The sequence below is a fragment of the Antedon bifida genome, chromosome 8 (genome assembly GCF_963402885.1).
Source record: "Antedon bifida chromosome 8, ecAntBifi1.1, whole genome shotgun sequence".
Classification (NCBI taxonomy): domain Eukaryota; kingdom Metazoa; phylum Echinodermata; class Crinoidea; order Comatulida; family Antedonidae; genus Antedon; species Antedon bifida.
In genome coordinates, this window is record NC_136233.1 from 17355757 (window position 1) to 17367600 (window position 11844).

Here is an 11844-nt window from a genome sequence, read left to right on the forward strand (position 1 = left end):
GTGAATTGGTGAACCAACATGGTGGTGCTACAAACAAGTATTTTCTAATTATTGGTGAATTGGTGAACCAACACGGTGGTGCTACAAACAAGTATTTTCTAATTATTGGTGAACCAACACGGTTGTGCTACAAACAAGTATTTTCTAATTATTGGTGAACCAACACGGTTGTGCTACAAACAAGTATTTTGTAATTATTGGTGAATTGGTGAACCAACATGGTGGTGCTACAAACCAGTATTTTCTAATTGTTAGTGAACCGACACAAAGTGAAAAGAATTTCTAATTTTTTTGCTGAACCAATGTCATAGATATATTTAGTAGACAGTTACTTTTGGATCAATATGCTGTTTTACAAAAGTGCTTCTAATTAATTCTAGCAATACGATATTCTACAAGGAACATTTACAGTATATAACAGTACAGTATACGGTGTGGTATGTACATTACATGGTGAGGTAGTAGGTTGTATAGTTCAGTAATATCCTAGCAGGCGATAACTATACAGCGTGCTAACTTTCCATGTGACGTGCTTTGTCAACACTTCACTGATAGTGTGAAAGGTCCTTCATCTTATGAAGTATGGTCTAATCTGGAATTAAATTTTCCTAGATGAGAGAAAAGAACAGGAGTTATATGAATATAAATTCTACCAAACAGCATAGAACAGGGAACGATGCAATTAACAGATCAAGAATTTGCATGTCAAGATTGTCAAGTAAACATTTTTAAAGATGTCCCATTTATGAAAGAAAAGGAGTTACAATATGAAATGTGCAAATGCAAATAGCAGGGAACTTCTGAGAAATAATGCAATAAACATATGTGATACTTGAAGAACAGAAGTGGTGTAAAGACAAGATTGCTAACATTTGGAGTTCTATGAATTGTACAAATAGCATATAACAGGGAGATCTTGGTCAACAATGCAATCAACAGAACTTGTATTACTACTCATCGTCTTGCATAAGAGTTTGCATGTCTTCAAAGAACGACTGTCAATAAAGTAATGTTGCTGAACAAAAGAATTGATTCATTCGTTGGGAAAGAATGGAAGTTTCATAGGAAGTGAATTGCAAAGAAGTTGGCAAAACCCAAAGTATGTTATAACATGGATTCCTCCATGGTTACAACAAACCCAGGAAAGATAAAACAGATAATTAAAATTTATGAACTTCCGGTTCTCAGTTTTAAAAGTTAAGCATTCTAACAATGACTACTAGACTACTTTGTTAGGTGGTGCACTATCCTGAATCCTTTTACAGATGCAGAGCAACAGAAAAAGCCAGAACCCAACATTCCACTAACAACGTTTAGTTGGGTAAAGTAAAGTGGTGTTTACTAGGCTTTTTACATTTTGCTAGGACTCGATCTAGACCCATCTTTTTCTAGAGAAATACAGTATGCATTAATTATAAGTGCAAGGTGACTGAACGGTGTATGTTACTCCCTCCCTGAGACCCTTATTCGTGAGAAACTACGTTTCACGAGTCAGTGTCTTAGGAATTGAGTGACTGAACAAAGAACAAGTTTCATCAATTGCAACAGTAAGAGCTGTACTACTATTTACAGTACTACTACACATGACGACAAAGTTTAAACGATGGCACTCATTAAGAAGATCAGAAACAACCAATTTTCTTTTGACTTTAACTCTCAGGATTTAGCTAGATGTTATATATTTTTTATTTAATGTCATAAAAGTATGTTACAAACCTAAATGTCAAGGTAAAATTACTAAAATGTGGAATGAAAAAAAAATTGGGGAAACATTTAGTACATTCATAAGACAGGTGTACTCACATTACCTCACCTGATAATGCTATTAACTCAGCCTAGTTCAAAGTACTATTGAAATGTACGCAACTGGGGACAGCCTCGAAAAATATGTCTCAATACCAAATGACATGACTATTTTTAGGGATCTCTTCTTAACATGAAAAGTGTGAGTAGGTCTGCAGATTTGATTTGATATTCGCATTTGAGATGATCACTGAAGTACAAATAATGTTGTGGACTGTTAACAGTTATATTCTAATTCTGCTATTATGTTTCAGGTGTTTATTGGAACACCACACAATACTGAATCATTAAAGCCAGACAGTAATGATCTAACTATTGATAGAGGGAGAGGGATGCTCTCGAAAATGTCAACACAAATTAAATTTGACCAAGCTTTGATAAAAAAATTAATTTAAACGTGTAGAGAGGGAGGCTTTTCTAATCAGATAGCAACATAAAAACAAAGATGATTTAAAGCAACAGTGGTTAATAAATACAGTATCAAAATTAATTACAATAAGAATTTATTGGATATTATCACAAATATCCCTTTATCTATTTACATATATAGAGACTTTTGTATACAGTATTTGTTTCGATTTTTATGGATTTTAAATATGTACACCAAAAACTATTGATTTAAAGTCAAATTGAGTTGCTTCATTCAACCAGTAAAATACATAGAAATTCCAGGGACCATTTTTTTTAAATGCCCAGGGTTCAGGTAAACAGCTTCCTTGCAATAATTCTACTCAACTTTATTGGTAGTTATTATAGATCTATTATTTTCCGCTTGGGATTTTTATTTGAAACTTATGTGCAAATATTACTCTATTTGTATTTTTCATGCACCAGCAGCCAGACATACCTTTTCTGAGATACCAGTTTATCCAGGTAAGTGGCACTTTTAGTTATTATTAGGTCCTGTTTCTCCTGGGAAAAAATAACTGGGGTGTGAATAAATGATTTCTTGACAAATTTTCAGTAACCGGTTTAAATGGCAGCTTGAAAATAATGGTTAAAAAAATAGGTGTTGAAAGTAAACTAACGAATTACGAATAAAAAGAGATATTTAAGATATGAACAAAATAAAAATATCTTAAATGGAATAAAACATATTTTTTGAAAGATATACTTAGGCCATTCGTAAAATTGGTTATTTTGTTGGCCATTGTTCTGGTTGCCATTGTTCTAGTGGTCATTGTTTTAGTCTTTAGTCTCAATAGTTAGCCTATGTACCATTATTACTCCATAGACTTGCACTTTGCAGTGAAGGATGAATGTGTACAAGGAGGCCTACTTTTTCCCTGTAAAGTAAATACTTCATCAGCCAAGCAATCTGGTGAGTTGCTTATAAGTTGTATTACTTTTACTAGTTATTAGATTAAACTGGATTTATTACTGTAAAGAATTTGCTGTTTGCTAAGTCACTCTGACCATTAGGCCTATAATGCCTACCTTTGATTGGCTGTAGTAAGTTGTCGGCCTAAAGGGTTTGCCCTGTAAAAGTATATTTGTTTCAGAATCACTAATTTACTGCTGACAACCATCAACTAACGTATTGGTTTAATATCAACTATTAAATTAGATTTAAGAATAAGAATACTTTATTTTGCAGTATAAAATTCAGTTATCGCCCAAACCACCCACCTGTACCAACGTAATGAAGCTAATATATAAGAGTCTGCCACCTGAGGCTGAAGTAAAAAAAAGAAAAGAATATGGACCTTACAGATATTGCAGTGAAGAACACTCTGGTAAACTGTGTATTGCTATAAAGGTTTTTTGCTGTTAATTTTTTTTTCTCTCAAGCCACGGCCCAAATTTGGGCTTGGGTAATAGGATAATAGTATTTTCACAAATAAAGCTAACGTTATTTTTCATAATATTCAAATGATTGTATTTGTACTACAAAAGTTCAAATTGAATTCTGTTGTCATAAAAAGAATCGATATTTATTATTTGTATTTAATAAACAATAATATGAATAATATCTTTGAATTTATATGTTATATTGTTAAGCTCTGTCTACACTATCAAACTGTATGTGATGTGGACATGATGATGTCATATCACTACCATGTTTGGGAACATCACACTTTTTTTTTGATAGTGCAGACAGAGCTTTACCAATGTAAATGTAGGACTTGATGAAATTCTATGTTGATGTTAAATGAACAGTGTCAATTCCCTTTGTACTTTCCACTTTCTTGCAGACAAGACTGATAAAACCAATATCCCTTTCGGTTATTGTTCCAATTACTTTCATAATAAAAGACTCTTCTCAATCGGTGTTAAGTGCATTTTGCCAGGAAGCGAACATATCAGAATTCAAGTACTGTATATATATTTCGCTCAAAAGGTTGCAAAATCCAAGAAAATGAACCTGATTATCCACGAAAAGAGTTAATTTAAACTTTCAGATATTTAGAAAACTAGATAAGACTCTAAAAATTGTAATGAATAAAACAAGTACAGCAGCAGTACAGTATTGATACTGATATTTTAATTTAATTTTTATTGTTACATGTTTATGTCTTGTCATGATGTATTTCTGTGAGGGTCCCTAAGGATCAGCTTCAGCTGGATGGACCACCCTCGTAAAATATTGTTGAAATTAAAAATAAATAAAAAAATAAAGTAAAATAGTAGAGATCAGTTTTGCTTTGTTGGATGTGCGATTCAATTGTAGGCTTATTTCCAGGTTGAATTATATCAGGATAAAGATAGACTACGCCAATAATACCATGCATCATACTGTACATTGCAGCTTCTGGTATCATACGACCAAGTTGTATCTAAGGTATGCCAAGAATCACTCTGAATTTAACTTTTATTATAATAGTACTATTCTGTATGGCATACTTCAATTCAATTTTTCAATTCAATTTATTTACCACATACTACTACAACAACCAAGTACATAGAGGATGCATATTTTAAAATCTATGCAGAGCACAGATCTTTAAGCTAATAAGCAACCTTAGAAAATAATTATAATAATTACAATAAACATAAAAGCAGTGAATAAATAAATAAGACATTTTCAAAATAAGGCAGTCCCGTGACACCATAGGGTGCATGAAGATTTAGAAATAATAATAATATTATGAATAATAGTAATTAATAATTCATATTTATTTGGGTGATTTTCCAAAACATCCATATACAGTACAAGGATTTTGTTGACAAATGAGCAATTTATAACTTGTTCGTACGAAAATATTGACGTTAAACAAAATTAATATTGCGGTAACATACGCAGAACTCATTATGTGCACCTTTGCTTGCTAATTTATCGAAAAAATATCCTCTTTTTAAAATTCAATAAGTCATAATATTGTCATATATGTGCATATATTATGTTATCATCACATTATAGAGCCATAGTAACTAGTTATTATAAAAGTGTCGAAATTTGGCAATTTTTTTCGAAAATTTCCCTGTACATGGATTTTTTCGAAAAATGGTCAAAATATCGACTTTTTAAAATTCATTAGTTATGCCATAATATTGCCATATATGCTCATATATTGTGTTGTCATCATCTTATAGGGCCATAGTAACTAGTTATGTCGAAAAATAAAAGGGTCGAAATTTGGCCATTTTCCGAAAATTCCCCTGTACTATAGTACAGGGATTTTTTCGAAAAATGGCCAAAATTTCCACTTTTTAAAATTCAATAATTATGCCATAATATTGCCATATATGCTCATATATTGTGTTGTCATCATCTTATAGGGCCATAGTAACTAGTTATGTCGAAAAATAAAAGGGTCGAAATTTGGCCATTTTCCGAAAATTTCCCTGTACTATAGTACAGGGATTTTTTCGAATAATTGCCACTTTTTAAAATTCAATTATTATGCAATAATATTGCCATATATGCTCATATATTGTGTTGTCATCATCTTATAGGGCCATAGTAACTAGTTATGTCGAAAAATAAAAGGGTCGAAATTTGGCCATTTTCCGAAAATTTCCCTGTACTATTATAGTACAGGGATTTTTACCGAAAAATGGCCAAAATTTCCACTTTTTAAAATTAAATTATTATGCGATAATATTGCCATATATGCTCATATATTGTGTTGTCATCATCTTATAGGGCCATAGTAACTAGTTATGTCGAAAAATAAAAGGGTCGAAATTTTGCCATTTTCCGAAAATTTACCTGTACTATAGTACAGGGATTTTTTCGAAAAATGGCCAAAATTGCCACTTTTTAAAATTCAATAATTATGCCATAATAGTGCCATATATGCTCATATATTGTGTTGTCATCATCTTATAGGGCCATAGTAACTAGTTATGTAGAAAAATAAAAGGGTCGAAATTTGGCCATTTTCCGAAAATTTCCCTGTACTATAGTACAGGGATTTGTTCGAAAAATGGCCAACATTGCCACTTTTTAAAATTCAATTATTATGCGATAATATTGCCATATATGCTCATATATTGTGTTATCATCATCTTATAGAGCCATAGTAACTAGTTATGTCGAAAAATAAAAAGGTCGAAATTTTAAAATTCAATTATTATGCGATAATATTGCCATATATGCTCATATATTGTGTTGTCATCATCTTATAGGGCCATAGTAACTAGTTATGTCGAAAAATAAAAGGGTCGAAATTTGGCCATTTTCCGAAAATTTCCCTGTACTATAGTACAGGGATTTTTTCGAAAAATTGCCACTTTTTAAAATTCAATAATTATGCAATAATATTGCCATATATGCTCATATATTGTGTTATCATCATCTTATAGAGCCATAGTAACTAGTTATGTCGAAAAATAAAAAGGTCGAAATTTTAAAATTCAATTATTATGCGATAATATTGCCATATATGCTCATATATTGTGTTGTCATCATCTTATAGGGCCATAGTAACTAGTTATGTCGAAAAATAAAAGGGTCGAAATTTTGCCATTTTCCGAAAATTTACCTGTACTATAGTACAGGGATTTTTTCGAAAAATGGCCAAAATTGCCACTTTTTAAAATTCAATAATTATGCCATAATAGTGCCATATATGCTCATATATTGTGTTGTCATCATCTTATAGGGCCATAGTAACTAGTTATGTAGAAAAATAAAAGGGTCGAAATTTGGCCATTTTCCGAAAATTTCCCTGTACTATAGTACAGGGATTTGTTCGAAAAATGGCCAACATTGCCACTTTTTAAAATTCAATTATTATGCGATAATATTGCCATATATGCTCATATATTGTGTTATCATCATCTTATAGAGCCATAGTAACTAGTTATGTCGAAAAATAAAAAGGTCGAAATTTTAAAATTCAATTATTATGCGATAATATTGCCATATATGCTCATATATTGTGTTGTCATCATCTTATAGGGCCATAGTAACTAGTTATGTCGAAAAATAAAAGGGTCGAAATTTGGCCATTTTCCGAAAATTCCCCTGTACTATAGTACAGGGATTTTTTCGAAAAATGGCCAAAATTTCCACTTTTTAAAATTCAATAATTATGCCATAATATTGCCATATATGCTCATATATTGTGTTTTCATCATCTTATAGGGCCATAGTAACTAGTTATGTCGAAAAATAAAAGGGTCGAAATTTGGCCATTTTCCGAAAATTTCCCTGTACTATAGTACAGGGATTTTTTCGAAAAATTGCCACTTTTTAAAATTCAATAATTATGCAATAATATTGCCATATATGCTCATATATTGTGTTATCATCATCTTATAGAGCCATAGTAACTAGTTATGTCGAAAAATAAAAAGGTCGAAATTTTAAAATTCAATTATTATGCGATAATATTGCCATATATGCTCATATATTGTGTTGTCATCATCTTATAGGGCCATAGTAACTAGTTATGTCGAAAAATAAAAGGGTCGAAATTTGGCCATTTTCCGAAAATTCCCCTGTACTATAGTACAGGGATTTTTTCGAAAAATGGCCAAAATTGCCACTTTTTAAAATTCAATAATTATGCCATAATATTGCCATATATGCTCATATATTGTGTTGTCATCATCTTATAGGGCCATAGTAACTAGTTATGTCGAAAAATAAAAGGGTCGAAATTTGGCCATTTTCCGAAAATTTCCCTGTACTATAGTACAGGGATTTTTTCGAAAAATTGCCACTTTTTAAAATTCAATTATTATGCAATAATATTGCCATATATGCTCATATATTGTGTTGTCATCATCTTATAGGGCCATAGTAACTAGTTATGTCGAAAAATAAAAGGGTCGAAATTTTGCCATTTTCCGAAAATTTCCCTGTACTATTATAGTACAGGGATTTTTACCGAAAAATGGCCAAAATTTCCACTTTTTAAAATTAAATTATTATGCGATAATATTGCCATATATGCTCATATATTGTGTTGTCATCATCTTATAGGGCCATAGTAACTAGTTATGTCGAAAAATAAAAGGGTCGAAATTTGGCCATTTTCCGAAAATTTACCTGTACTATAGTACAGGAATTTTTTCGAAAAATGGCCAAAATTGCCACTTTTTAAAATTCAATAATTATGCCATAATAGTGCCATATATGCTCATATATTGTGTTGTCATCATCTTATAGGGCCATAGTAACTAGTTATGTCGAAAAATAAAAGGGTCGAAATTTGGCCATTTTCCGAAAATTTCCCTGTACTATAGTACAGGGATTTTTTCGAAAAATGGCCAACATTGCCACTTTTTAAAATTCAATAATTATGCGATAATATTGCCATATATGCTCATATATTGTGTTATCATCATCTTATAGAGCCATAGTAACTAGTTATGTCGAAAAATAAAAGGGTCGAAATTTGGCCATTTTCCGAAAATTTCCCTGTACTATAGTACAGGGATTTGTTCGAAAAATGGCCAACATTGCCACTTTTTAAAATTCAATTATTATGCGATAATATTGCCATATATGCTCATATATTGTGTTGCCATCATCTTATAGGGCCATAGTAACTAGTTATGTCGAAAAATAAAAGGGTCGAAATTTGGCCATTTTCTGAAAATTTCCCTGTACTATAGTACAGGTATTTTTTCGAAAAATGGCCAAAATTGCCACTTTTTAAAATTCAATTATTATGCGATAATATTGCCATATATGCTCATATATTGTGTTATCATCATCTTTTAGAGCCATATTAACTAGTTATGTCGAAAAATAAAAGGGTCGAAATTGGCCATTTTCCGAAAATTTCCCTGTACTATAGTACAGGGATTTTTTCGAAAAATGGCCAAAATTGCCACTTTTTAAAATTCAATTATTATGCGATAATATTGCCATATATGCTCATATATTGTGTTATCATCATCTTTTAGAGCCATAGTAACTAGTTATGTCGAAAAATAAAAGGGTCGAAATTGGCCATTTTCCAAAAAATTTCCCTGTACTATAGTACAGGGATTTTTTCGAAAAATGGCCAAAATTGCCACTTTTTAAAATTCAATTATTATGCGATAATATTGCCATATATGCTCATATATTGTGTTGTCATCATCTTATAGGGCCATAGTAACTAGTTATGTTGAAAAATAAAAAAAGAGTCGAAATTTGGCCATTTTATGAAAATACAGGGATTTTTTCGAAAAATGGCCAACATTGCCACTTTTTGAAATTCAATTATTATGCAATAATATTGCCATATATGCTCATATATTGTGTTATCATCATGTTATAGTACCATAGAACTCAGTTATGTCGAAAAATAAAAGGGTCGAAATTTGGCTATTGTTAGAAATTCCCCTGTACTGTAATTAGTACAGGGATTTTTTTCGAAAAATGGCCAAAATATCCACTATTTAAAATTCAATAATTATGCGATATTATTGCATGTATTGTGTTATCATCATCTAACAGGGCCGTAATAACTAGTTACGTAAAAAAAGAAAAGGGTCGAAATTTGGCCATTTTTTGAAAAAAATTGCTAAATTTCGACCCTTTTTTCTCTCGACATAACTAGTAGACTGGTTACTATATCATCCCTAGTATAGGAAATTAAAAAAATTTGTCTAATTTTAAAATTTAAAAAAAGGCCTAATATTCAATATTTGCCATTTCTTAAAAAAACCCCCAAAACTTTGAGCCTTTTATTCTTGATGAAAGATGATAATGCAATAATCTAATTAGTGCATAATTATTGAATTGTGTCAATATTTTTGACATTCTCTCAAAATAAGGATTAATTTAATTATTTGTTGAATGTTTAAATACACTTTTGTTACTCTACTGAAAAAATTGTTTTTAATAATAATAATTATCTTCTCAGTAATATTAAAATCCTTAAAGTTTAGTAATAACATTGAACAACCCATTTCTAAAACTTAATTTGTTAACATGTTTAAATGAAAATAAAATAAATTTAAGATCAAAAGTACATGTATTACATTTAAAATACAATGTGTATGTTCATTGTGTGTAACACAATAGATTTAAATCTCAACAAAGAGAGGGTTAGTAAATAAGACAAAATAATTCTCAAAAGTGTAATATTCAATATAAAACAAATTATACAAAACTTAAATGAAGATAGATGTTGCTAGCAATATAGTACAATCAATTACAGTATTAGTAATTTTAAATAATTTTAGCAAAAAAAAATAGCAGCCATTGAGGCACACCTTAAAAACTCATTTTGGAGTACCAACCAACAACCAGAATATTATTAAAGAAATGCAAGTACTGATCTTGTTTATATAATTGTTTAAATAAACACACATTTATTTACAGAATGCTTCTAAAAATCTTTTATTATTGTCATTTAAATTAAAAATAATCATTAAAATATGCGTTTTTTTTTCTATATGTCTGGCTTATAAGCATAAGTTAGTTATTCATTTCAGGGACCAGCGGAGTATCATACACGATCCCTTAATAATGTTATCAGTTATACCTAGGGGGCGGTATGTTAAATTTTACTGTGCGATACCTCGAGAATACACAAACATTTCTATGGACTTTTTTATTGCCAGTTTACATTAATGTGTCTGGTAGAAAACATTAGAATGTCTGATAATATGTTGATGCTAGTATTAGATTACACCATAATATTGAGGGCAGCATTTACAAAATAAGGTTAAATCTAATTTTAAATATTGGATGAGAAGTACACTTATATTGACTAACAATAACACAACTTACAGATGATTCCATTGCACAAATCCATGAATCTCATACCCTAAGCTTCAATGGTAACTTTGTACAGTAGGTGCATTGTGGGATATTCGATGCAATTGCATGAAAGCTTGCAAAGGCCATTCTGTGTGTTATTTTTACACCTCAAATTACTTATGTTATTCTTATACATTTAACAAGATCAATCGCACAGAGTATCCATGTCCATTTAAACTTTTGTAATGTTCTCATAGCAAAGCAAACAAGCAATGGAGGTTTTTTTTAATGGCCGACTTCTGTCGTAAACGACAATGTCAATTAGTCTTACATTTATCTGAATGATGACTATTCCAGGACTGTTTGGCTGGTCTTAACATTGACCAAGGGCTTCTCTCATCCAGTGCCCACCTTAACCAGAGGAGAGGCATAAGCCAATACGTCTGAGGCAGATACTAGATGAGGGGCTTCCATAAGAGTCAGCAGTTCTGAGCTCCATATACAGCACCCGGTATTCCCAGATGGTCTCCCATCCAAGTTGTAACCGGGCCCAACATTGTTTAACTTTGGTGATCTTACGAGAACCGGTGTTTCAGCGTGGTAAGGCCGTATAGCAATGGAGGTAGCGGCATATATACCGCATGTACATTATTGGGCCTTCAATTTGCGACGACCTAAAACCTACTAGTTACGTCATATTATTCATTGTCCTCATTGGGACGTGCATCCTAACTGGGCAAATTATAGGGTCAGACAACGACCAACGACACAATTTATAGTTCTTACTGGACTACAGATTGCAAAATTACAGAATTATAGTGACAAGTATCCTAGCTCAATACATTACAAGGTTCAATATTAATACTATTTCTCAACCTATTTATCTATCCTTCACTATTGCACAGCTATTTACAATTAATATACCAATATACCATTTTCAAAAATAA

At 31.2% G+C, this 11844-nt stretch overlaps 1 long non-coding RNA gene and 1 pseudogene across 1 annotated transcript; one reads left to right on the forward strand and one right to left on the reverse strand.

Moving 5' to 3' along the window:
* The first annotated feature begins 2487 nt into the window (after nucleotides 1–2487).
* Nucleotides 2488–4374, forward strand: LOC144850614 (uncharacterized). Its single transcript, XR_013614097.1, has 3 exons — nucleotides 2488–2676; nucleotides 3038–3124; nucleotides 3401–4374. It is a non-coding gene; the product is annotated as an uncharacterized LOC144850614 (long non-coding RNA).
* A 7019-nt stretch (nucleotides 4375–11393) lies between these two features.
* Nucleotides 11394–11511, reverse strand: LOC144851197 (5S ribosomal RNA; annotated as a pseudogene).
* Nucleotides 11512–11844: the final 333 nt, after the last annotated feature.